Source organism: Octodon degus, unplaced genomic scaffold (assembly GCF_000260255.1).
Source record: "Octodon degus isolate 3935 unplaced genomic scaffold, OctDeg1.0 scaffold00112, whole genome shotgun sequence".
Taxonomy (NCBI): domain Eukaryota; kingdom Metazoa; phylum Chordata; class Mammalia; order Rodentia; family Octodontidae; genus Octodon; species Octodon degus.
In genome coordinates, this window is record NW_004524688.1 from 3,413,758 (window position 1) to 3,440,299 (window position 26,542).

The 26,542-nt window shown below is 39.1% G+C and overlaps 1 protein-coding gene and 1 pseudogene across 2 annotated transcripts in view; both read left to right on the forward strand.

Annotated features, from left to right (window-relative positions):
- The window catches only part of Prkn (parkin RBR E3 ubiquitin protein ligase), a 1,575,591-nt gene that overhangs the window by 1,188,836 nt on the left and 360,213 nt on the right, over positions 1–26,542 (forward strand). The gene's annotated exons all lie outside the window — the stretch shown is intronic.
- On the forward strand, positions 14,400–14,721 carry LOC105743272 (annotated as a pseudogene).

A 26,542-nucleotide genomic window follows, 5' to 3' on the forward strand; every position in this document is an offset into this window, starting at 1 on the left:
TATATATATAGTTGGGCCACACAAGACAAGTTGCTTTCACATGAAATGTCTTGGCTTGCAAACTTGCACTCCAGAGAGAATGGTCCCCAGCCCATCTGATCCTGTGCCTTAACTGAGTAGTTAATGGAGGTAAAGATTTTGCTGCTTTAAGGCCTCTTTCACAAAGAAAACTGTAAACTCAAGTGTAGCTACATCTGCCTAGTTTACTGTTGCATTCGAACTGCTCAGAATGGTCCCTGCCTTAACAGGCATTCAGTGAAGTCTTACCATAAGAGAAGTGCTGATGGCAAGCAAAATTTTGGTGGCAGTTAATTTATAGTTCATAATGAAATTCATGTTTTGAAAACTGTTGCAATCTTTGTATTGTAAAGATCTTGATGGGCTTACAGCAATGTCTCAACAGGAGACTCCCCATGGTTTGAGATCTCACTTTTCCAGTATATTCCCTTGGGGCCTGTTGTACTCTTTCCCTGGAGAAGGGTGAATCTTGCCGCCACTTCTGGAGTAGCTGGAAGGTCAATAAAATTTTTCTGTGTGGGTTAAAGTAACAGAGTTAAAAGGTAAAATGTGAAACTAAAGACAGAGTCTAGGGAAAGTATCTTAGGGAACAATTTCATATTACAATTCAATCTTCAAATTAATTAAAACAAAATATAAAAGTGTGGTGCCAAGATTTCCATTTGAGGGGCCACGGAGATGGCTCAGTGGAATAAGTGCTTCCCTGGCAAGCATAAGGGTCTGAGTTCAATCCCTGGTTCCACAAAAAAAAACAAACAAAAAACAGATTTCCATTTGAAAGAATAGTGCCAACAAATGTCTAATAACTATTTCTGATTAGATTTTAAGGAGAGGAAAACAGGTTTCACTTATTTTAATAAGAATAAACTTACTTTGTTAATGTTTTCTTTGTTGTTCCTTATTAGTTTGTGCTGTCCCTTTCATTTCTACTACCCAAATGTGACTTCATGATTCTGTTCTATTTAGTGTAACACTTTTTCCTTTCCAGTCAGGTGCATGGCATGGGAGCAGCTATTTAAAACAAAATCTCATCTGTCTTATGTGAATTTGCTTTCTTGAAGAAGAAATGAACTGAGGTCCCAGTGACTGTAATTTTGCTCCTGATATTGTAATGATGTTTATAGCACTGGATGCAAGGAGAGGGACCCTCACAAAAACCAAGAGAATGCCAGCAAGGGACTGGCATCAGGCATCCGACTTCAGTGCATTTGATGCCATAGGAGCAATTCTTGAAAAGACTTGTAGTTGGACAGTATGGATTCTCCTTGGCTAATGTATTCTGAAAAGTGCAGCCCTGTGTGTTGATAGGAAGTGGTTTGAAAGAAATGGGAAAATCTTGGTGACAAGTGCTGGGGGGAATGCAGTACTAATCTAAGGAATTCAGAATTTATTCTGTAGGTCATGGGATGCCACTGGGTAGATCAGATCCATAATAAGAAAACTCAAAAATGTTTTCTGTGATTTATGCTTTTTAATATTTATTCAGTGTCAACAAAGTATGAAGATTTATAAATGCATTATAAGGTATACATAATTCCTATCCAGAGGGTTTCCAATTTCATCTGTGTAGGTAAATAGAATATTACTGTATGGAAGAATGAGGGGAAAGGCATGAGGAAAGACTGATATTATGTATCACAGCACTCACACCTTTTACTCTGTTGACATTACATGAAAAGTCTTTAAAGTATTACAAAAACGTTGCAAAGTGCCATAGGCATCTGTTGTAAATACAGAAAATCACAGCTAAAAGATAATGTTGATAATTAAAATGCTAATGACTCAAACTTGACCAAATTTCTCATGCTCTCAAATTTACTATTTTCCTATAATAAAACCTGGTTCCATAAAATCATGGATGATCAACAATTCACCCTGTTCTTTAATAGGTATTTGGCATTAGAATTTTGCTCTATAGAGAAAGAAGAAGGAAACAATACTAGAGGCTATAACATATGGAAATTTGAGCATAATATGTATTCATGACTTGTTAGGTATCTGAAAAAGACTTAGCTGGTTGAGTCATTACTACTAAGAAAACAGTATTTATCAAGTTTTAAACTGAAGTTGCAATGACTACTTTTTCAAGTTGTTTACTAGGAGGAATGTGTGTCTGGGTATACATGGTAGTAGTTCTGATAGAAATCACGTGATGAGTCTCAAGTTTCTTGCAGGGCCTAACGTCATCTGCTTCACATAGCAGAATGCTTGTCACTGATGAGAATTTTCATGGATAAGAATTAGTGTGAAGATTATTCCAAAAAGGAAGTTTGGGGGCTTATTGCAGGGCCAGATGTAGTATGAGAATTTACCTAACAAGAGTACTGGCAAACCCATCAAAATTGGACATGTTCTGATGAAAAAAAAAGAAACAAAACAAAGAAAGATAAGGAAAAGCTTTGCAGTTATTTCCAATAAACAATGCAGTTGTCACTAATCTTGAGGTCAATGGATTTCAAATTCCAAATCCTTTTGATTCCTAAGGAAGGAGTTTTAACTCAGTTGCTAATCAGAAGATACAGTGGAAGCGATACACGGCACTTCTGCTTTAAAAAAAAAAAATTCATTCCTCCATTGTTTAATGGTGCTATTAAATCTGCAAAATGCTACACAAGGGTGAGTTTTTTTTTTAAGAATAATTTTCTATGACTTTTGACATAATTATAGTTTTATCATTGAAATTTCTGTTTACCAAATTATCTCATTTTTAAGAAATGTTCAAAATATGTAATGTTTGTGATATATGTTTTTAAATGATAGTTATTTTCAGGTGATCACTATATGTATTTTCCAAATACTGGACATTTTTTTCTCTAACAAGGATTAATAAATTTTATTAACACTGAAAGAATAAAATAATTATGAAAGCTTTGACTATATTACTGTGAATACGCTTATTCCTCACTTCCATAATGTAAAAACTTTCCTAGCTAATTAGAACAAAAATTTAATGTTGGGCATTGATTGATAGGAACCAATAGGTAAACTATTTTCTTATTAATTATCCTTTAGATATTTTCTCCAAATGGACTTTTTTTTTAATGTATTTAATCAGAGTCTCAATATGGCAACTTGAACTCGTAGTTATCCTCCTGTTTTTAGCCTCCCTAGTGCTCAGTGCACCTGGAGGCAGGCCAGGCACAGCATGTGGGAGCGCACCCTGGTCCCTGAGCTTGCCTAAGTAGGCATATAGTTGGCTGAGCTATCTCACCGGCCCTAATGAATATAACTTTTAAACACTCAAAACAATTTCAATATTTATCCAACACACCCCAATCAGCATCTTATTCTTTTTTTTTTTCGTGGTACCAGAGATTGAACTCAGGACCTTGTGCTTGCCAGGCAAGTACTTATTCTATCTCCCTGGCCTCAAAATCGTATTCTTGAAAGAAAGGAGAAGAAATTATTTTGAATATATGCTCCTAAAAATATTTTTAAATGTGATTCTATTCTTATATTTAAATGTGGGTATTCCCATGCCAAGATTGAAATCCAGCTGCTTCTCCTGCTTTCTAATAGAAAATTGGAATGAAAACTTTGTGCCCTTTTTGCCACTGTATTATTCTAGAGCCCTACCTGGTCTTCTGGCCACAACTCTCTGTCCACATCTTCTGTCCCTTCCACTGCTATGGTTTTCTTCCATAACTGCAATCTCCTCTAACTCTGCCAGCTTGCAAGTATAAATCTGCTTATGTTCACAGCAATGCCAAGAATTTCAAACTTCACTTCCTTTAATTTTGGGAGTCCTTAGAGTATATTTCCTGCATGTCCAAGTATATCTTCACTGTACCGGCCCCATACTATCCTGCCAAACAGGGTAGGTGCTCCTGGGTGTGGGGTTGACTTTTCAGGAGTTTCAGAAGCCTTCCTGCTTAGTGCCATGCATGCAGGTGACAGGGGAGTCACCTGAACTACTGGAATCCCAGGCAAAGGGTCTGGAAAGGGAATGACAGGAGAATGGAGCATTTCTTCCCTTTGTACTGTTTTTTATTGGAGGTATCTCAGGTTTGTACAGTGCTTGTTACTTGTTTTACAAATTAGGAGGAAATTACTTTTTAGTACTATGATGGTCTTCTCTTCCCAAAACCCAGACACTGCTCTAGGGGATGAGACAAAAATAGATTTGAGATATGCTCTCTGAACTGTTCTCAGAACTGGACTTGTCTCCCTAACGCCTTTCTAGGAGTTGATCTCAGGGAATCCAATCACTGGTTCTTCCCTAGTAAGGAGTTGGCCATCTGTATCTCATCCCCTTTGCTCCCCTAAAAGTCAATGTATCTCTTTTCTCCTGGAATAATTAGTCAATCAGAACTTTCACACAGGGTGTCAGAGGACTCGGCAGTCTTCAGGCTCTTTTCACTCTTGACACTACAGCATAGAGATCCTCTGCGGAGAGCACCAGGCCTTGGCCACTGTTTCTGAATGGAGAAAAGAAATGTCAGGCAAGCAAGGCAGGACTCGGTCAGTTATCCTGCTTCTACCGCCCCCCACACTAGAGCTGAAGGCCAAAGTAGGACAAGGAAGATCCAGACCATAGCTCTGTCCTGGGCCAAGGACACACCTACATGGAATTCTCCAGGGAGCTCATGGCCAATAAAACCTCAAATATCATGTGGTCTTCCAGTAAGTCCATGAAAGCAGATCTATCTACCATTGCACCACCATGTAGGTAATGGCTGCCTGAGTATTTTTTTTTAAAATAAAATTCAGAAATGAGTATTTGGAGAAACCATATATCTGTAATGTATTTTAAACTTAACTGCACTTATGATCATTAAATACTTTATGAAAGTATTTCCTAATATTTTGGGTCTGAACAGCAAAGGAACAATTTTGAGTTGTAATTGAAAAAAAGTTAAAAATAATTTTGGTGATTCAGAACTTATTTAGTTTTATATAGTCTTTTAAGATGAACAAGAAGAAAATGTCCAAGTAATTAATTATGCTTACTTGCTGTCAAAAATATAATTTTTGCATTTTGACCACAAACCCCTGCCCTTCTTTACAATTTTTTTAATATGCATGAAGAGCATCACTTCATTTTTCTTTTTTACACATCATGACTTTTTTCAATTTTATTAAAATCTTAATGCATTTCATAAGGAAACTGGAACTCTTTTGTATTGTTTAAAAAAATAAACCTATGTATTTTCTGATCTGAGTAGGATTTACCAGGAGCCTGCAGTGGCAAGCAGCGAAGTCCCACTTCTGTCTCTCTGAGATGAAAATGCTCTGCTAAGGTGCCTCCCCTTTGCACTCCACTCTAATGACAGCTGAGATTTTAAATTAGCACATGCCATTTTAATACTTACTGTAGCATCCCACAGCATGCTCATTGCATTAATCAAAGTGTCACCTTACTCTGTCAGTGAAGGGCACCCCTCATTTACGTAGCTACTCAGACGGATGCTCGAGGACAGCATAAGAACTGAGCCATTTGTAGGAAATCACAGCTACCCACTGCCCATTGCTGTGAAGATTTACAGTTGCTTTGGAAAATAGTCCATATGGAGATATTTATTTGTTTATTAAAGCATGTTAACCTAGCTAGCAATTGGAAAATGGAACTGTTCAGCAGATTTATCTCCTGTAGTTTATTGAGTCAGGCTAATTCATCACAACTACTCAGTGATCCAGTTAAAGTAAGAAGGGGAAATGTTCTTTCATATCCTATATGACATCTCCATGCTTTTCCATCTCATGGCCTAAATGGTTATTTAGATTAGTGTATTTATATAAATTACCCTGGCAACAAGATAAATATGCTAGAATTATTTCACTTAAAAATAAGGTGGTGTTGAAATGAAAACACTCAAAAATATGTTTCCTGGGGGAAAAAAAAAGATAGTATCCTAAAGGTATATTATTACAACTTGTTTCTCATTTTTTTGGAGATATTATGTCTGGAATGCCCTAAGTTAGTGTTTAAAAGACTTGCTTAGGAAGAGCCATAGTGTGAAACACCTGCAAGGACTCCATGGAGGGAAGGAACACATATTGAGACCATTCTGACTTAGCCCCAAGCATGACATTCCTCCAGCTGTCCTGGCCCTGCACTCCTAAGGAAGTCCCTGTGGAACTTCCTCCAGGTCAGCCTTGCAGGCAACTTTAGTAATCTGGAGACAAGCCTCACTAGAAGGATTTCCTGTGAAGCTGTCAAAAGCAGTATATATCTGTCCTCTGGCACTGAAGCTGTAGTAGTTACTTATGATCACATCCGCCAGACCCAACCCAACACCTGCTGAAGCTTCTGAAGTCTCTGTCCTCTCCATACTGGCACTCAAGGAAGAGTAACCTCCCTGTCTATGCACTGTAGCACCAGGCACTGTCATTGAGGTTATGCTAGTGTATGTAATGAACTTATATTGTGTTTAAAGACATGTTCAATTCATATGCGTCTGTGCATGTATGTACAGTGTCGATGCCATATTATAGTTGTGCCCATTTCATAGATGAAAAACCTGAATCTCAGAGAAATGAGGGAATGTTGTAATTTTCATATGGCTTGTCGTGATTCACCAAGAGTTAGAAAACAGATCTATCTTCAAAGCCTGAGAATATCACACCCAACTAGCCTGTGCGTTCTACTGAGAAATTGGTTCTTTATATTTCCTATCTACCTTATAGGCCCATGAGTCACTAAAAGAAAATGACTTAGCACAATTATTCATTATAAAATCCTAACTAAATTATGTTTAAGCCTAAAGATATCTTTCATGGTTTAATTTGTATTTTAGAAAAAATTTCCAAATAAAACGATGTCCCCTTAAAATAGTTTTCCCATATTTTTGCAATTTAAAACAAATAATTTCAGTGTAATAAGGATAAGGTATGTATAGATTCTTAAACCTTATACTTAATGCGTAAATAACTGAAACTTCAATTCCCTTTACTACATTCGAAAATGTGGATCTAAGAAGTACATGGTTTCACCTCCATGAAATACTATTCTTACTTGCTAATTGTCAGTGCCAGTAGGTGGAACATGGCCATTTCTTTTCAGATGGTTCACATGTTTCAATTCCAGTGCCCAAACTCTACAAAAGCCAGAGACTGGGGAGTAACATTTCACTTTCTCTGCTTCATGTCTTGAGGCTGGTGAAGCTCAGTTGATCGAGAGATTTTTTAATTTTAACTTTAGGACCATTATCACTGTGCTCAAAATTTGATACCCTTTTTCAGTGAGCTCTTTGGCTTCAGCAGTAGCATCTAATAGTTTATAAAGCATTTGCGCTAATACCATCTCTTGCACTGTGGTATCAATTAATTTCCATTAATTTTCAGGAATGGAAACTGAAGGATGAGCATACCTAGTGATCTGCCTTGGGTTATACAGTGATGACACAGAGACACTCAGCCCAGTTCATGACAGGCCACATGCATCCTCTCTGTGACATTGCAAAGGCATCCTGCGAGGCATCCTAGACCTCTAGCATTTTGGGGCAATGATTATATCTTCCTCTGCACCACTTCCCCAGGCCCTGTCCTCCTTCCCAAATGCTTATCCAAGGCTAATCACATTACCAGGAGCTGTTGCATTCTTCTCTATCAGTCCTATTTTTCCAGATCAGAAAAAACATCATCCATTTATATTACTCCATCCCTATATGACTCACCTAGAATCATTCTACTCTGTTTTCGCCATTTAATCCTGCTGAAAAAGTACATTAATGAAAGGAATTTGGGACTTTGTATGACTTGAAAATTATAAGAATTGATGTAAAATAGAGCACGGGAGCCAAAGTAAATATATTTTCATTAAGCAATATTTGCAATTATACTGAGCTGAGTGGGTTTGTGCTTTTTAGTTGCACATGATAAAGGGCTGCAGATTACTTTAGCATCACTTCAGACAAAACTACTTAAAATACTAATTATGCTGCCAAGGAGCTTTTCTTTTTCATCCCTCTAGTCTGGCAGAGCTACCTTTTTTCTTGCCATGTTTCTTCTTCTTGTGTCTCACCCTGCCCTCCAGAGTTCTCTCTTGGCAAATCTCTGCAAAGCTTCAAAACAGGTCTCCTTTGTATGGCTCTGCAGCTGAGGAAAGAGTCAGCAAACTGTTCCTGCAAAGAGTGACCTGGTAAATATTCTGGGCTTTGTGGGCCGTATGATCTCTATTGCAGCTGCTCATCCTTGCTATTGCAGCAAAAGGATGTCCTAGCCAACCAGTAAAGGAATTAGTACAGCTAGATTCTGATGAAACTTCCTCCATCCATGGACACTACAATTTAAATTTTATATAGTCATTTATCATAAAATAATATTCTTATAAATTTTTTGCCTAATCATTTTTTTAATAACAATCTTAGCAGGTAGACCAGTTTGCTAATCTGTATTCTAAGGCACTTTGGCATGATGTGTTTGGTGCTATGAATTGCTGGAAGACCTTTCTTTATCTTGAATCACTGATCAACTGAATTCTGGTTAATAGAAATCTGTGACACAGAATTTTTAAAAAGGGAAAAAAAAATCCTTGTTGAGAGTTTTAATGGTTTGTGTCTACATGTCTCCCCTCAAAGCCTCACAAGAGAGCAGGCTTTTCATAGTTGGCTGAATCTAGAGTTTGTGATTGACCCATTATCCAAAGCTGGGATGATGGATGTGAGTGTTACCCCCACTCTAGGGCAGGCAGCCATCACATAGTCAAGAGACAAAGGCTCATCTGTCAGATTTTTCTTATTTTATTTTTTGTCTTCTGCCACTATGAACTGTTGTCCCTCTGACATGTGCCAGTCTAGCTTGGAGCCTACTGATTATGGACTGAAACCTCTATAAACTGTGAACTAAGTAAACCTTCCCCCCCACCCAACTTTTGGTGCTGAGAATTTAGTTTCAGCAGGGGAAGTAAATGACACAAAATTTGGCATCAGAGAAGTGGTTATTTTATGACATTACCTGGCAATATGATTCACCAGCCTTTAGAACTGGCTTGTTGGAAAGGGAAGAGGGAGGAAAGGCTCAAAGATTCTGGCTGAACCTGATTTTCGACAAAGGGGCCAAACACGCTTACTGAAAGAAAGATAGCCCCTTTAACAAATGGTGCTGGAAAAACTGGCTCTCTACATAGTGAAAACTAAAACTTGACCCAGGTCTATCACCATGCACTATTCTAAAGTCAAAATGGATTAAAGATATAAACATTAAAACAGAAATACTAAATCTCCTGGAAGAGAAAGTAGGAGGAACTCTTCAAGACATAGGGGTAGGCCAAGAGTTCATGAACAAAAATCAAATCGCATGGGTAATACTTGAAAGAATTAGCAACTGGGACCATCTCTTATTAAGAGGTTTTTGCATGTCAAAAGAAATTACTAACAAAGTGAAAAGACAACCCACAAATTTTGAAAAAAAATCTTAATTAAGAAGCACTCAGACAAAGGTCTGCTCTCTAGAATTTATAAAGAACTAAAAAACTTTAGGGCCCCTAAATTTAAAGACCCAATCCAGAATTGGTCATCCAAGATGAACACACATTTCTCAGAGGACGAAAATAAGAAGCGAATAAATATATGAAAAAATGTTCCACATCACTAGCCATCCACAAAATACAAATTAAAACAACATTGAGATATCATCTCACCCCAGAAAGAATGGCTATCATAAAGAAATCACCCAACAACAAATGTTGGAGACGCTGTGGGGAAAAGGAGACCCTTCTCCACTGCTGGTGAGAATGTAGACTGGTGCAACCATTATGGAAATCAGTGTGGAGACTCCTTAGAAAACTAGGACTGGAAATCCCATTCAAGCCAGCTATCCCCCTACTGAGAATTTTCCCAGAGGAACCAAAGACATTATATCATAGTGATATGTGTGTACCTATGTTTATAGCAGCACAATTTGTGATAGCCAAATCTTGGAAACAACCAAGATGCCCGTCACCTGAGGAATGGATGAAAAGGATGTGGTATTTTCATACAATGGAGCATTGCTCAGCTATAAAGAATGATAAACTTGAAGCATTTATATTGAAGTGGATGTCACTCGAAAATATACTCCTAAGTGAAATAAACCAGACCCACATATGTAAATATCGTACAGTCTCCCTAGTATAAGAACTGAAAAAAAGAAATAAAAATAGAAAGGTATAACACAATTAAAAGGAAAGCGAGAACTTGAGGATCGGACAATGAGGACAGGGCAAGGAGAAAAGCTGGGAAACATGACAGGGGCAAAGCCATACATTTATATGCACAAGATGGGTAAGGCAAGATGAGAAACATCAGCAAGTTTTTGAAACTAGCAGTTAATTGGTAGGATTCTCACCCTGACTAACTATACATGCTGATACCTGCGAACCAAGCAACTGCACTGAAGATAACAATGTGTAATAGGTCACACTTGGAATGCCTGTCATTCTGGTCCTGTAAATACATACTTCTTGTCATGACATACCAATTATTACTATACAGTCTCTCAAGTAAAATTTTGGTCTTTTTGGGGATTTTTTTTCCTTTTTTTTTTTTTAAAGGGGTAATAAATGAAAAAAGACAGAAGAAAAAAAAATGTCACAGGACTGTCCTGCTTCAATGCTGTATATGCTTAGATTTCTAAATTTCTGTGTAAAAATATGTAAATGTTTATTCATATTCTTCAAATATTTTTCAGTTTTTAAATTTTTATGTCCGTATTCTGTAGGGACTTAATCTTTAACATATCAATACCTGATGGAAAATACCTGTTCCATGTTATGTCTAAGATGTTTGATAATAAGAGAGATAGTGAGGTTAAACCCAACTGCATATGTTGTATGGTAATAATAAGTTTCTCTTGTGGAGGTTTAACAACCTAAGTTAGCAGACCAAAAATTAGAGAAATAGAAGGGCTGCAAGGACAGCCAACATTTGACCATAGCCTTTCAAGGTCAGTGAAAACTCAGGACATAGGAGAACCTATACTGTAATATCATGTAACTCAGTTGTGTCCCAAATTTTCTGCTCAAGGAGATTATGGGGCCACAGAACAACATGATGGATGCTGTAAAGTGTACCTAAGGAGAGTCACCTGGAGAGAAAACATTCTCTCAGGCTTTCACAGAGAGCAAACTGGTCAAGCAATGGCCATGACTCATCCACATGGCTGACACTGACAAAGGATCTACAAACTGTGGTACAGGGATACAGGATAAATCCTGAGGGTACTTGACTGACTTTATCAGATACAAAAGATACATTTCTTGTTATATAGGTCTTGCTTTATCTTGGTCTTACCCATCCAGCAGAAAAGTATAAAAATGAGATATATAAAGTAAAGCCATATTAATATGCTGAGCTGTAAAAGGCTCTAGTCAACAACTTCTGTGGATAGCCCACTACTATTGTGGACTGCTGGACTGTGTTGGATTATTTTGCTGAATTCACACACCCCTAGTATTTGGATGCCAATGGAATACCCATCTCTGACAGGAGTAAACAAAAAAAGGGGATACAAAGAAAAGACCACTTTGTATTTGTATATACAGAATAGTTAGGATAGATACTACTTTTGCTTAATTCAATGAAAAAAAAAGATTTGTACTAATAGTGTTTGGACAGGATATCCTGTCTGCATATTGTACTATGGATAACCACTAAGAAGATAATAATGTACAGTGTATTAATTATTGAAACTGTCCTATTAGTCAGTTTTGAAACTGTTGCATTGCTATTTGTTTCTCAATAAAATTAAAAAAAGAAAAAGAAAAAGATCCTGGCTGAAAAATTAGAGCTGTACCACCAACAGTTATGTACTATGGGAGATTCTATTCAGAGTTCAGAAAACCAGAGGACTGACAGACATACTTCCAGAGAAGACCATGCTCAAGAGTTTTCTGCTAGGAAGAACTTCATTGGCTATTGGACTCCAGATGATGTGCTATGACTCAGCAAAAAGTCTGTCTACATTTTGCTTCTGTCCAGAGATTTTACCTAAGACTAAGATTAAGTGTGTCAAACTAATCTTAAAAAGCAAATTTCAAGGCAGTCTAATGTTGAAGCAGTGGTATGACAGTCGTTAGGGTCTCTTAGACAGATTTATGCCGAGAATCAAGAGAAAGGAGCCCAGCACAAGGATTTAAATGTTGTGAATGTGACAAGAAAGGAAGGTCCAATAAAGCCTATATTTATGGTCTGCAAAGAGAGAGAGCTGAGGAGATCTTGATTGATGAGAAGGACCAGGAGAACATAAAAGACTGTCTAAGGGCATCACAAGAAGCAGCAGTACTCCACCCTTTGAAGCCTTAGAATTGCAAAAGTGAAAGACTTTGCTTTGAGAAGAAAGTCACAGAGCACCATGTTCTAGAATGGTGGCTGCCTAGATATTTTGTTTCTCAAAACTGGATTCTGATTCTTCAGTTATCCAGGCATTTGACCCCCTACAGCTGATGGCCTGACTAATATTCCTACTGGCTGCAGACCTTTACATCCTCTACATGTCTCTGGTTGTAGATACATGTAGAATGCAAGAGATGTTGGGTCAGAAAAGCTTCTATCCACATGTCTGAAAGTCGTGGAGGGCAGGCAGTGTGCTCTGGGAGGTTAGCGTGTGAAGTTGTATGTGGGAATTCAAATATGCAGAGCAGACCCCAGAAGTTTGAAGAAACCAAAAATGAGGATCTTCTGAGAAAAACTGCAAGGAAAGAGCATTATAGGCCCAAGAGAGAAGCCATGAGAGCAATAAGCACAGGAAGTGCCATAAGGATGGTGCCCTGTGGAGTTCATATCTTGTCACAGTTTGCCTCAGATGTTACAGATGGACGGGATTCAACGTCTGCTCTTCTGAATTTTAGACTTGCTTTGACATTATTCCTTTATATCCCCTTGTTTTTAATGTCTGCCTTGTGCCACTAAATGTTGGAAGTGTTTTAACTTTTTTATCATTTCTGCAGCAGTTCCAAGCTAAGAGTTTGCCTTAAATCTCAAAGGAGACTTTGGACTTGGACTTTTAAGCACTACTGAAATTGTTAGGACTTTGGCAACTCTTGGAGGTGAACTAAATCACTTTTCCATAAAGGTATATGCATGAGTTTTGGGGAGGGCAGAGGTAGAATGTTGTGGTTTCTGTCTAGATGTACCTCATACAATCATGGGGCGCAGGCCCTTTTAACTTTGAGTGTTGGCCATTTTTGTCTCAGCATGGAAAGAAAGTGATTAAGACAGATATTCTACTGGATACAACTACAAAATTGGACCAGCAGTTTTTACTGACCCAAATGCTTCTGATTCAGAAGATTTTGCAGTCTACGGGAGAACAAGAATTGTTCTGCAGTCATTGTAACTATCAACTGCTACTGAGTTAGGACTAACAATGTTTCTCAAAGGTCACATAATTCAAGAAACTGTGGAGAGGATAATTCAGGACTTCAACAGAGCTCTTGCTAAATGTTGTTGTGCCCAGAAGCAATATTATGTGACCAGCACAAACAGTATTTACATTTCAAATGCATTTTCAAATTTACCTTTATGGGTGCTCTCTTAGGTGTTTTTAATACATGTAAAGTACAAACTTCACAAAAAGGCTTCTGTAAGAGCTATAAAATATTTTATGTCTTTATTTTTAGAAGCCTTTTGTAATTCCTTGGGGACATTCTTGTGAATATTGTAGAATACAGGTCATAATGCAAGGGAACAAGCAACAAGAATGGTAGGTCAGGACATATAAGTTGGAAAATATAATGAGGAGAAAAAGACAAAATGGCATAGTAAGCAGCAAGAGAGCATATAATGGGTTGACAGGGAGATGAAAAAGATTAATTCCTGCTGCTTAGCACCATTTCCTGTGAACTCAGACACCTACAGTACTAGAAGTAAATTACAAACATTGCAGTTGCCTTTGCTTTTTTATCAGAGAGTGTTATTAAATTGCATGTTTTATAACATAGATTATTATCCTTTCTGTAAATGCTGCATCATGTTATGTTCCTGCGGAATGCATTTGTTTTTTTGTGTACGGATATAAGAGCTCCTGTCTGTGTTTCCATGGAGACAACACCAGGATCTAGTACTGGGCATTCAGATATGGCACTTTATGTGACCATAGTTGGTAAGTGATCTACAACTATCACAGCTTGGGGAGGGTATCTTATTTACTTCCTTGGAGATTGTAGGGAACAAATCTTTATATGAAAATAATGGGGGCTTGAGTTTCAACTTTAAAATTTTATTGAGGGGCCAGGGAGATGGTTCAGTGGAATAAGTGCTTCTCTGGCAAGCACAAGGCTGTGAGTTCAATCCGCGGTTCCGGGAAAAAAAAAAATTATTGAGTTCCTTCACCTGTATTGTGCTAACTTCTCAAGACTGAAAGATAACAGACACATGGCTCCATTCTTGAAGAACATGTTAATCTAAGAACTGTTTGGGCTTTGCTGCGAGGGAAAGTGAGTGCAGATTCATCTACTCAAAGCTATGGGGTGCAGGAAGTCGAAAAGGAAGCCGCCCCCCAAAGAAGATTATGACAGGCACCCTAGAGACCCGGTTTACCTGCCCATTCTGTAACCATGAGAAGTCCTGCGATGCAAAAATGGACCGTGCCTGAAACACTGGACTCCTTTCCTCTACTGTGTGCCTAGAGGAATTCCGGAAGGCTGTCACTTATTTGTCAGAATCTGTGAACATCTACAATGATTGGATAGATGCCTGCAAAGCAGCCAATCATAGCGACGCCAAGGACCCACCCCCTGCGCAGCCCCGCCCACCATGGACCCGCCCACTGGGCACCAACACTTAGACATTTGGCGGTCTGGGGGTCCGGGTGTCGGGGGTGGGTCCAGGGCTGTCTTGGTCCCGTGTGTCTGTGGCGGGTGCGAGTGAGTGTTTGTGCCTCTAGGCTTGGGGAGCAGTTGAGTGGCCAGTCCTGAGGGCCCTCATCGGGCTTGCTTGGCTCCAGAAATCTATTGGATGCTCCCTCTTCTACCCCTAGCCATCCCTGGCCTCGGGTCTCAATTTCCCTTAGAGGAATTTTCCTGGACAGGAAATGAATGCAGGACTTCTCCAGCCCTTTACAGCAGTCTGCCCCTATGCCTTGGCGTTGAAGCCCTCGTGCCCCTGCTCCCTTGGCAGAGTGAGTCAGCCCCCCTGCACTAACCATTTCATCTGTTGCTTTTGTAGAGGAAGGAAAGCAGGTTTGGGGAAGCTGTCGGTCATGAGCCCCTCAATAAAACAACTATTGCAAAAAATAAAAAATAAGAACTGTTTATACTGTGGAGCAATAAAAAGCCCTATACACCTTCTAGACTATATTTGTCCTCCTGAGATGACCAAAGACACTTATAGGTATATGACAGCCAGAGATTATTAGTAGCAAAGTCTGGGGAAAATACAGTGACTGACAAGAGGTGAATTCACAAGTGGCTCCTGTTGCTGCCCCCTTCCTTCCAGATTCTTCATTATCCTGGTAGACACTAGCTCCACGTGGTTGCTGGAAGACCAGCTCTTCTATTTCTACACCACCTGAGACAGGAGAAAGTAGCCTTGACTTTAGAAACATCCTTTAATTCATCAGATCCAAGAATTCACTAACTGTATGTTGTTTGTGTATGCCTCTGCAAAGGAGAAATCCAACCAAGCAATTGTAAGATGCCATTGATTGCATGATATAACCTGATATTGAGGAAACTAAAATTTGAAAAATGAATGTGAATCTTAGAATTAATGAAATGCAGTCAATCTTGGAATAAGTCCTTTAATAGCTACCAGTAGAAATGTGCTATGGTTGACCATGAGCTTTGTTATCAGTGCTTTTGGATATTGTGGTTTGTGCTTTTGAGTTGCAACATATCTACAAAACAGCTATCTTTGTGTGTATATGAGATAGGCAGCATTGTATTATGAAGCAGTCTTTGTGTTAGGTACTTGTGTCTAAATTAGTCTCATCTGTGTGTTCTGAGCACACTACAGGTAAACTAATCTAAGTTGTGATATCCCTAGGTTAGGAATACTAAATGAACCTTCAACAATGCAATTTTGACTTAAAATAAATTTATTAGAACTTAACTTGTCCTAAGTCAAGGGACATCTGCACAGTACTTCAAAATTTTGCAAAGCAATTCATGTATATATGTGTGAGATAATAGAGTTAAAAATAAAACTCCAAAACTACAATATGCCAAGACCACCCTTTGGCAGCCATTCCACTAAGTTGATAACCAAGGTCTTCAGGTATCTCCTAGGGTATTTTATTATATTATGCAATACTTTAGAACTTTTGCAGCTATAAGAACTTAGTCTCAAGATTGTGTTCCTCTAGCACTACATCCCAGACCTTTCCTTCTTTCTTTCCTGTTGCTGATCTATACTCCCTCTTTAGATGCTCTCATCTACTGTTCACTGATTTACACACCATTTGCTTCACTTTCACCCTTGAATGCCAAAACAGTACCTGCATCTCCTTCTGTTTGTCAGGAAGAAGACTTCTCTGTCTAGACTTGGGGGTTGTTGATTGCTATTTGGTGACCTGTATAGTGAGTAACTTATTAGTGTGCCTGACATGGGTCTAAGTGTCACCAAGGGAGCTGAGCTTAGCTCAGTCCAATATTTCATCCCTGCCTAAATAAGGAACAGTAGGTCATATGGAGCCACAGTGACTCAGCTCAGGAGTTCATGGGACTTCAGTCCAATTTCCCAAACCATTGGTTATACTGTGGGGTAACATAACTTTATATTATAGTTTGTACTAAATCTGATTGTGAAAAACTGTGTCTAGTATAAAACCATTGAAGAAAAAAGCAAGCAGAGGGCAAGACCACTAGGGAACTAAGTAATAACATTAACTGAAGAAGACTACAGCTATTTTGTTCTGGTCAATATTAGATTTTGTCTCTCTTTTCTCTTTTCAATTTATGGCTGTGTGCTCTGGGAAGAAAAAAATAGTGAGATATCAAAATTATAATCCCTTAGCATAGTCTCTGAAGGTCTATGCTTGCTTTATGATTTTGTTCTCTGAATGTTCTTTATTTTTATTGGCTGGCTGGCTCACTTCTGCCATCCAGGTTACTAAAATTATAAACAGGGGAGGAAACATGGTGCCCCATCATCATACTATGGAATATTGAAAAGGTCAGATCCACACAGAATTATACTTCATTTATTGATTCATGGAAAACTAAAATATTGAATGTGTGCTTCAGTGGATGGTAACAGACAGGAAACATGATGACTCGGATTTGTGCTTTTGATGTTGATAATGTGGGTGGGTGGGGTGAAAGGCAGGGTCCCAGCCATTCTTTTGGTTCCCAGTCTCTGTTCCCATTAAATAACTTTATTGGGAAGCATGTATAGTTTGGATGGCAATGTCAACCATATCACTAATATTTATGAAGAGAATGCCCTTCTCTTCCTTTGTACAGATTCATGGCTCACCATTTTTAACTCACCATGTTTCTTAGAACAAGCCACAAGTCCCTGGTTCTCATGAGCTATTCTATCTGAAATCAGGCCCAAAGAAGCCCTAGCACACTATTTACTTATAGAATTATTATTATTATTATTATTATTTTAATTTATATATTTGGTACAGGGTCTTGCTACACAGCTCGAGCTCATAGTGATCCTCTTGTTTCAACCTCCCCAGTGCTGGGATTATAGGTATATGCCATCATGCCCTGTTTCAGTGGCCAGCTCCGTGGGCCTGGGGTGGGCCCAGCATGGCATGCGGTACTGGGGATCAAACCCGGTTCTTTGCGCTTTCCAGGCAGACCTTCAGACTGCTGAGCTATCTCCCTGGCTCAGAATTATATTTTAGATTAGAGTTTCCAGGAGTCAGATTACATTATTTTGGAGAAAAACAGAAAAAAAAATTTTATTTCATTTTTGCTAATGGATTGAATTAGATCTCCCAAAAAAGACAGAGTGGTGTCCAAATCCCCAGCACCTGTGGAAATTGCCCAACTTGAAAAAAGGGTCTCTGAAGATGTGATCAAATTAAGATCAAGTCATGCTGGATTAGGGTGGCGGAAATTCATGACTAGTGTCTTTATAAGAAGATGAGACACAGAGAAGAGATTGTCATAGAAAGGCAGAGGCAGAGATTGGAAGATTTGTGTACGAAGTAAAGAACACCAAGATTACCAGGATCCTGTCTCAAACTCTCCAGAAGAGAGCAGTTTCACTATCCGCTGGACCTTAGATTTCTAGCCTCCAGAGCAGTGAGAAAATGTATTTCTGTTGTGTTCAGCCAACTCCTTGTTGTGGACAGAGGAAACTAACCACCTCCTTTCATTTTCTCCACCCCAACTCTCCCTGCGAAGCTGGATTAAGGTAGATAAAGTGACCTGGATACAGGTGTGCATAGACAGATTCTGGGAAGTATATGAAGTAGCTGGCATAAAGGTCCTGTTCTTAAATTCTTAACCCAGGGATTTAAAACATAAAAAAATGTATAGAGTGTGGTTAAAATTATGAAGTCCCTCTGCCCTGTCTTTCCTGTTGCTCGGTTCTTTGGTCCCCTCTAGCACATGCTCATCTGACAGTGAATGTGAGGCCAAGAGCAAACCTCGATGCTACCCATCTCTTAAAGCTGATGGTGAAAGCAGTTAGCCCAGGGCCTGAGAGCCCTGCTCTGACCATCAGCTTCCCAGCCAGCAGGGCTGCTTCCCAGCCCAATAACAACTGAGATGGTTGTTAGTGAGTCTACTGAACTCAAAGTTGTTGCAAAGAATATTTGAGCCAATGCATGAGGGCTCTTCAAGCAGTCCACAGCCAGCTTCAATCTCACAGGGAGCTGTTGTCAGTGATGCTGTAGTGGTGCCTTCACTTCTTTGCGAAGATGAGAAAATCCCCAGCAGTTGAAAGACAAAGGAGCCCCTCTTAAGGAGAATCCAACAAACCCATTGTTCTGCAGGGAGAGAGTTTACATATGGGCATGTAGACTCTGGAAGTATAATCTTCAGTAAATTGTGCTTCTGTTCCAGTGATAGTTGGAAGCATATAACCCCAGATTAATAAAATCTTGTGATAAAAACCATGGGATAGTCACAGCTAGAAGTGATTTTCCTAAGCCTGACATTCAGCTGGCTGCAGAATAGGCACTAACTGGGACTGACTACTGAGTGCAAAATGAATGGAAAGACTGAACCAGACCTATGATTACAAGATGGCCTTAGAGACATGTCACAGAACCTGTGTGTTTTTGTCTATTCAGGCTGCCTTTTAAAAATACCGTAAATATAGTATTTCATAAGCCACAAACATTTATTTTTCATAGTCCTGGAGGGTGGAAGTCCAAAATGAGACCCTGGCAGGTGGCATATCTGGGGAGGATCCACTTTCTGTATTATGAACCACACTTTGTGCATTAATCTCACATAGAATGATGGGCAGAAGGGCTGGAGGGAGGTATCTGTACTGTAAGGACATTAATTTCATTTGTGAGGACTATGCCCTGGTGACCTAATTGCTTCTCAAAGACCCCATTTCTTAATGCCACTACTTTGGGGGACTTAAGATGTCAACCTATGAGTTTTTCCAAAGAACATTCAGAGCAATGATAAAAACACCCTAGTGACAAACATCAGGGGCATGGAAGAAGGATAGAGAGCAATATGAGATGGACAACTGGTCAGTCACCCACATACTTACTAAAGTCCTCCTGCTTAGGCCTACTGAGCCCTAGGGAATGTGCCACAGGTTGTTATTTAACCAGTGTATTGATCAGTATTGATTGCCTACATTTTTTGTACAGAGTATTCTCAGGATAATTTCTGTTTTCCTCATACTAAAGATTGTTAGAAACTGTGCCCTTCTCATTCTAGTAGGCCTCAGCCTCCTGCACTTGTCAGACCCTAACTGCAACACAGAGAAGAATTAGTGGAGCTCAGTTTCTCAGAAACACTTAGTCCTGCTCGCCTGCCTTTTTCTGGTCATTGTGATTGCCCACAAGGCAATTTGTCTGAATGTGGAAATATCAGCTGACAAAAATGTGGTATCTGTAGGCCAGTTTCTCTCATGCTTATGAACCCGTATTTTTTATTTTTCTAAGCAGGCAATGTTGCCTTATATGTAAATGTATGTGCCTGGAATGAGAACTGCACCTAGTTTCATGGAATTCTGTTTTTGACAATTAAATTCTAAATGTCAGTTACTGGAGTCCTTTTTGTTTCTTTAAATGAAAATCTGATATCTTTAGAAGGGAATTATTTCTGGGCCCAAGGTCTTTTAACTGAAGGATAGAATCATAATGTCACATTTTTGTGTCAGCATATAATACTAAAGATTTTCTTTTAGCAAGATGAGCAAGACTTATAGCTGTGAAATGCTTGAGGCACTTAAAGTAATGGATTAGAGCAGAATAAATTAACAAAACCTACATCACATTTTAGAAAATTCCATACATAACTTATGTTACTAATTTTTACCTTCACATAGGAGATGCCAAGTTTTACCTTTACGTTAGCAAAGCCTAATTAATACTGATACTTACCATTCATTTGATTGTCCAAAGTGCTTTAAATTCACTGTTTCTTTAGTCTCTCACTTATTCTCAGTGATTAGTGCTATAAAGTTTGAGAAATGAAGAAAACGTTAAATATTATAAAGAGAATTACCTATGATCCCACAATCTCAATTTAACAAGCTGTAAATGTTATTATGTCACTATATATTGTTTTTGTCACCTATCATGGTTTAGCTCTAGTCTGTCACCCAGAATTCTGAAGTGTTAACAGGGTGGAGGTGGGGCTTTGGGAGGCAGTTGTTCCTGATGGCCAGGACCACATCAGTAGATCAATCCATCTGAGTTCACAACTAAGTGGTCTTTTAGGAGGCGGAACACGCCTTCCTACCTGCAGGAAGTAGGTCACTACAGCAAGGAGGATACATCTCTTCTCAGACCCTTGCTTTCTCACTGATTCCTAACTGCTGTGAGGTAAGCAGCTTTCCTATATACTGTGTCCTTCTGTTTCCACTTTAAAGCCAACCAACTGTAAACTGAAACTCCTCAACCCATAAGCAGAGTAATCCTTTTCTCTTTTAAGGTGTATATGTCAGGTATTCTATCCCATGAATGAAAAGCTGATCAAATTGGTAACTAATCCAACAAAGCTGATCAATGTAACTTTATCAGCTAAATTAATTAAAATGTTAATTAAAATTAAAGGCATGATATTTATTTGATCACTCATTCAGCCACCATGTGCTTTTGATTGTATAGCATATGCCGAGTACCAGCAAGATAAGAAGGATAGTCTGATGAATAATACTTGTTGTTGACCTGGTGAAGAGTCCCTTATAGTTACTTGGCTATAATTATGTAATAAGCTATCAACCCCTCTGACAATAGTTTCCGCAAAGAATCCAAATAGTCCAGAGAGGAAAAGTAGAGAAAGCATCACAGGAGGATATTTGTGGGCAGGGTAAGGGAAGAAGAAGTAATGAAATTAGCCAGGTAGAACTTGAAGAATGTAGAATGGAGTTATATGCCAGGGAAAAGTCTGGCAAAGTGACAGCGTTGAAGTCCCTGAGGCCAGTGGACAGCTGTGCCTTAGTGATAGACCAGTTCAAAGCAGAAGGCTGTGCTTCAGTGTGGAGGGCCTTGAGGGTGGTGCTAAGAACACTGGAGTTTCTCCCAGAGTACTGTGGCATCACGGTTATAAAATAATAGTGGCAATGATATTTTTTACATGGGTAAGTTTTGCAGAAAGCTTTTTCTGTGGCACAATTAAGTTGGTTTAGCAAAAATTCAAGCACAAAGCTAGTGAAACTAGCGTTTCCATGGGGTTGCTGTCTCTCTGTAGACTTGTCTTTTCTGTGTTATATTGATCATAGGGAAATAGATATTTCAGGACACATGAAACAGACACTGGCCAAAGAGTCATGCATTGTGTTTTTAGCTCTATAAACCCTATCATAGAACATCTCCTCGGTGGTACATAGGTTTTCTGCTCTATGATAGAATTTATGACTCTCATTATGTGAGTTGTCCATTATCTCAGGCCTGTCTCAAGCCTGGTAATGTAAAGTGTTCAAGGTACCAGGAAATCCTGTGCCATTTCAAAATTTGCCAAAGAATGTTCTTACTGATTTCTTCATGGCAGAAATTACTGACCCACCCTATCATCTGACAGAGTAGGCTTAGCATCTTTCAGAATGTGAAGGGCAAAATATTTCCTCTTCTTTTACTGGGAAAATCAGATATTTCAAATTTTGCAATTATACAGATCTTTTCCATATGTTATTTAAAGTCAATAAGTAGCAAACACATCTATTATTCCCTACAGCTGATCCTGGAGAGAGTTGGTTCAAGGCTGTCCCAAAATAGGCATCATTATTTGTTTTCCATTTTAAAAGTAAAGAAATGAAAAGGCTCATGGGTCTTACTATAATGTAAGGTTAGTAAGCCACCTGGCTGGCACAGAATCTAGGCAGTTATTTCCATGTTCTGGGATTCACACGCTTCCCCAGGAGGCTGATATGTGGGCAGGAAACCAAAACTGACTTAGGCTATAGGTGGACTGCAGTGGGCAGATTCCCCAGCCAAGAAGACAAGATGCTCTGTTAGTGATGACCATTCTTTGAGGCTGCCCAAACAGTGTAACCGGCTCTTCATGTCTGTGTTTTATATGGTAGATGTTTGTAGATTTGTTTGGAAAAAAAGGTCTGTGGCAAGTGTTGCTAGTGTTGTCACTGTTGAGTTTAAATACATCTAAAGATATATAATAGGAAACAAGAAGAGCTTTTGCAATTGGGAAGGGAACCAAGAGATAGAGGGCAGAGTTGGGAATGGAGGACAATTAAAAGACTTAAGATATATTGTGTATATATACTAACTACCTGTGATTATATGCTGCAAAAATGTACTAAGAAAAATGAAAATTTAGAAACAAAGTTTGAGCCCAACCTGTGCCATTCAAACATGTGATTTGATTTTTGTTCATGAACTCTTTGCCTACCCCTATGTCTTCAAGAATTCCTCCTACTTTCTCTTCCAGGATATTTAGTGTTTCTGTTTTAATGTTTAAATCTTTAATCCATTTTGACTTAACTTAGTGCATAGTGATAGACCTGGGTCAAGTTTTAGGTTTCAGTATATAGAGAGCCAGTTTTTCCAGCACCATTTGTTAAACAGGCTATCTTTCTTCCAGTAAGCATGTTTAGCCCCTTTGTCAAAGATAAGGTGGCTGAGTGTGTTTGTAGAGGCTTCTGCATCTTCTAATCTATTCCATTGATCCTCAGGTCTATTTTGTTGTCAATACCATGCTAATTTTATCCCAGTACCTTTCTAGTATAATTTCAAGTCAGGAATTATAATGCCTCCTGCTTTGTCTTTGTTGCCCAGGATTGCCTTTGCTCTTCTACATCTTTTCAGGTTCCAAATAAATTTTAGGAACAATTTCTCAAGGTCTGTGAGGTATGTTGGTGGTAGTTTGATGGGGATTGCCTTAAATTTGTGCAACAATTTTGGCAGTATGTGTGCCATTCAACCAATCAATCAGTATAAAACAACTGGAAGTCAAAAATGCCTCCTTGACCTCAGGGGATTAACACTTTTCTGTAACATTAGAGGGACCAAGTTCTGAAAGATCTTTTGAAGTGGAATGGACAAAGCTGAGTGACCTATTCGAATCTGGGACCAAGGGAGAGGAAAGATCTCAGGATGAGTCTACATTTCCAGTTTCCAATTTGCCTGAATGTTAATGATAATGTTAAAAAGTCTTTTTTTTTTTTTTTTTTGACAGTGTCTACAGGGCCTCACTATGTATATCAGACTCTTAGTGATCCTCCTGTTTTCAGCTTCCCAAGTGCTTGGATTACAGGTGCCCACCACCATGCCCAGTCTCAATCACTGTCTCAGCATGCCCTGGGACAGGGCTGGCACAGCAAGCCAGGCCACTGTGCTCTGCCTAAGCAGGAAGAAGTCTTAAAAGGAATGCCATATTCAACTTGTGAGTGGCAATGTTTATCAAAAATCTTCTGGTCATTTCTATGAACATGTCCAGAGCTGGGGAGATAGCTGCACCATCTACTCACCTAACTGGCAAGTGCAAGATCCCAGTTCAATCTCTGGTACCACATGCTGTGCCAGCGATGTCACTCTGCAGCCACCCTGCCTCAGTGCCAGCCAATTTGACTGAAACCTCTACATTCTGTGAGCCAAATATGTGAACATATCCAGTTATAGAACAGCCACGAGAACACAAGAGTATCAATTTAAAACACTTTATATTGAAAATTCTCCTATGTTGTGCTTATTTGCTAGAAACATTCAACTCATTCTTAAAAATTAACCTCAAACTATGCTGAATGCACTTGGATTGGCTTTTTTTAGGCTTTTAAGCAAAAAGATAGCCAGATCCCAAACGTAGAAAGATAACATTAATATTGAAACAGTAAATAATCCATTTAAATATTCTCATTGTTCAGAAAATAAATAAGGTTTTGGTTTATTTACCATCATAATTTAATTAAACCCTTTCTGATAGATTTTTAGCATCACTTATTTTTAGTAGGATAAACTTTAAAATTTTTCATTTATTCTCTTATAGGTTAGTTTTGTTTTTAATTACTTGTTTTAAAATTCAAAATGAGGACTGGTCAAATAGATCAGTGGATTAAAGTGCCTGGAAGCAGGCGCAGGGGCCGGGGTTTGATCCCCAGACCTGCAATGCCAGCCCCGCCCCCCGGGATGCATTGAGACAGCAATTGAGACTATGGCATGGTGTCAGTGCTTGGAAAAGACCTATCTGCTGATCTATAGACAAGCCAGTTAGTATAGGCTTTGATGTATATGAGTTGTCATGAATGTCTTTGTTTTATTGAATGGCCAGTCACAATTTCATTTTCTATTCCAGGGGGTTTTGCCATCTAGCTTTACTGTTAAAGAATTTTAAAAGATAACAGCTCTGAGAAGTTGTCATAACTCTAAATAAAGTGGTGATTACTCTAGCAGATAAGCTGTACTGAGGCAATCGCCTGCCTGCGTAGTTAGCCTGAAAGGCCACTTTGTGCTTTGTTGTCAGTTGAACAAATCATACATTCTTGACTCAAATGCCATTTCCACACCTCTTTTCCCTAATGCTAAGACCTTCCCTTTCTTTTGCTCTGATTGTGCTTGAAAAAGCTATACTGCAGGAAAGAGCTATGCATCTCTTTTTTTTTTAATGAAAAGTCTCTGCGTCTGGGCCTTTAGGGCTGCTTTACAACATATGTGGATGACCCAGGACCCTAAACAAGCTCCTGCCCACCCCTTAGGAGCTTCTGTTGCAGGCTGACCTATTGGGAGCAGGCCTGGGATGGATAGGTTGAAGGAGCTAGAGAGGAGATGTGGGAAGATGTCGCTGGCCTGTAAAGAGCTCTACTGGCAAAGCTCTTGTAAAAGCGGCTCATACTTTGTATGAAACTTATTTGGGAGCTAGTACAGCCAGAGGACATGACAAGATTTTGCTGGGGGCTTCCCACCAAAACCACCCTCTGCACTCATGTGGGCTCCCCCTCCGTGCGCAATCACCTGGCCCCTTTTAGGTGAATCCTTTGCTTGTTCCAGACTTAGCTCTCTCCTTGATGCTGCCCTCTCAGGGCTGGGGTCTCCCGAGAAGAAAGAATGGAAGGGAAGAGTTGAGAGAAAAGACAATTTCCCTTGGCCTAATCATAGTGGGGTAGTAGTATTTAACATCTTAAATAAAATGCAATCCTTTACATTTTCATGCAAGTGTTAAATCTTTAAATGCATTTACCCAACAGTATGTTAAGGTCTAAGATTTTTTATTCATTTGAATATGAAACTTGCTTGACCTGAACTTCCCGTGGCAAACCAAACATAATGTGATGAGATGTGTGAGTAGCCATGCCTTTTCCATGGAGGTGTTCCTGTGTCCTATTAGATGCCATGGTGATGCTGTGTGACAGGTGGAATGGACAGTATGTCACCTTCCTAAAAATCTAAACAGTGCTAAAACTTGGGACATTAGATAGGGGATGTGACACTGCAGAGTGATCCTCCCATTTTACAGAGAAAATAGCAAAGGCCAAAAATCTATGGACCTAGCCATAGGTGAAGGCATGGTGATAGAGCTGATCCGCTTCCTGCAGTCTGGAGGCAGTGGTACTTGTCATCTCTGTATTTTACTCTCACTAGTCACCTGGTGATCTTTATGATTTCAAGGCATGTTAGCAAAAACCACACCCCACCGTAATGGTATGTCCTTCGGACAACACGACCTGTCATTACAGCCACTGCCCGTGCTCCTGCAATAGTTTAAACTGACAGATGAACACACAGGCTAGTTAATGGGAGGCATGACAAGCTACCTACTGTCTGGGATCTCGTCAGTGAGAGAGGCTGACAAATTATACTTCATTGCAAAGCAACACATCCCTCCTCAGAACTCTCGATACGTGCATAGTTTTAAGGTTTTTAATTCCATCTCTTTTGATTCACTGAAGGTTTTTTTGGCCAACATTAATGTTTTCAATTTTCCCTCTGTGCAGCTCTTTCATTATCTTCTTGCACAAAATATAATAACCATATTTCTCAAAATATAATAACATGTTTCTTCAATACGTCACTGTCAGATACTATTCCAGAGGTTGAGGACATAGCTGTAATGCAATGTCTCTGC